The sequence below is a fragment of the Rhipicephalus sanguineus genome, chromosome 6, assembly GCF_013339695.2.
Source record: "Rhipicephalus sanguineus isolate Rsan-2018 chromosome 6, BIME_Rsan_1.4, whole genome shotgun sequence".
NCBI lineage: Eukaryota > Metazoa > Arthropoda > Arachnida > Ixodida > Ixodidae > Rhipicephalus > Rhipicephalus sanguineus.
Window position 1 is genome coordinate 118,735,519 of NC_051181.1, and position 1,451 is coordinate 118,736,969.

At 44.9% G+C, this 1,451-nt stretch overlaps 1 protein-coding gene across 1 annotated transcript in view; it reads left to right on the forward strand.

Moving 5' to 3' along the window:
- The window catches only part of LOC119397495 (aryl hydrocarbon receptor), a 152,766-nt gene that overhangs the window by 148,564 nt on the left and 2,751 nt on the right, over nucleotides 1–1,451 (forward strand). The gene's annotated exons all lie outside the window — the stretch shown is intronic.

The window sequence follows — 1,451 nt, forward strand, 5'->3', positions numbered from 1 at the left end:
GGAACAGACTTCACCTCAGACATGTTCCGAACTCCAACGGAACATCGCAGCAAACACACTGTGGATCCGAATGGAACATGGGAGCTCCCAACCCTTTAGCGAAGGACACAGCCATACAGCTCGATGAAAACAATACTCCCTCTGAGCAAATAGACGGAGAGCCCGTCACCACAAGTGGAAGGCCGAGCCGAGACAGACACATGCCTAGCCACTTCAAAGACTGCATTCTGTATTAAACTCTCCAGCCAAAAAGGGGAGGATGTTACAAGAGAGAGTTTATCATCAACAGCCACATCGCCAGTGTCATCATCATCATCATCGGCGACGGGCGGAGGCGGTTAAATAAACATGGCGTCAGAGTAGAACGAGTCTCCCTCGTCTCCTGTCTGCCGCCCTTGCCAAAGATATTTAAACAGAGAGGAGAAAGGGTGCAGGTGAGCGCGTTAAAGAGTGTCTCCTCTCACCAGCCCGGCCGTGCGATATCGAGCACGGCCGCGCCGTTGGTGCTTCCCGCGCCGACGGCCTAGCGGCCCAGCGAAATGGTGGCCCGTGCACCCTAACTTTCAAGTAATCTGCTGCGGAGAGGTTGAGCGAATCGAGAACGCTGTCCGCTTCGTGTGCACTCTTTCCACTCGCCTAATACTGGAGGTCGCGTTTCCTCAAATTTTCAAAGGTGGTAGAATTAAGGGGTAGCGCTATGCTAATGAGCCATGTGTGTTATTTAAACGTTAATTTAATAAACATCACGAACGTTAACTTATAAATAAGCAATGTTTAGCACAGTTTAAGGCCGATAAAAGCCGCGAGCCCTACTTTCTGTTGCCTAACGAATTCTTATCACTATCAAAGCGTCGCCGTTTGAGCAAAAGTGCATTTTATTTGAAACAATTTCCCAAAATATTGTTACAAATTCTCAGGCCCTATATATTAACTAACCAAATGTCAGGTATTTTCCTAAGAAATTACAATCCCCACAAAGAAAAATTTAAACTTTTTGGAGCAACACAAATGTCAGTTAAATCGGTCCAGCAGTTCTCGCAAAAAAAGCATTTCAGCATTTTACATGTACTTGAATGGGGGCCTCAGAGTCGGTTTAGAGTTAAAAAGCTTCCTCTCAGCTGTATAGATATCAAGTTATAACTTTAAAAAATAGCCAGGCAGTGTTACTGAATCACTGTGACCGATTACACGAACTGTAAATCACTGCCCTCAACTTGGCTGGTAAAAGCTTTAATTGTTAAATGGTTAGACACTTCAAACATAAAACGAGCTTGGGGGCCCGAGCCGTCATCCCATTTCAAGGAATATGTTCATATTGCTCTTCACATCAAGATAGAGATTGGGATTCAGCAACACTTTGGAATAGGCCTCGCAACTCAAAACAGAGAAAACTGCACATTCTGCGCTGTTGCAAAATATTAATGTAATATGTTCGTAATCTTTTTCTTCAG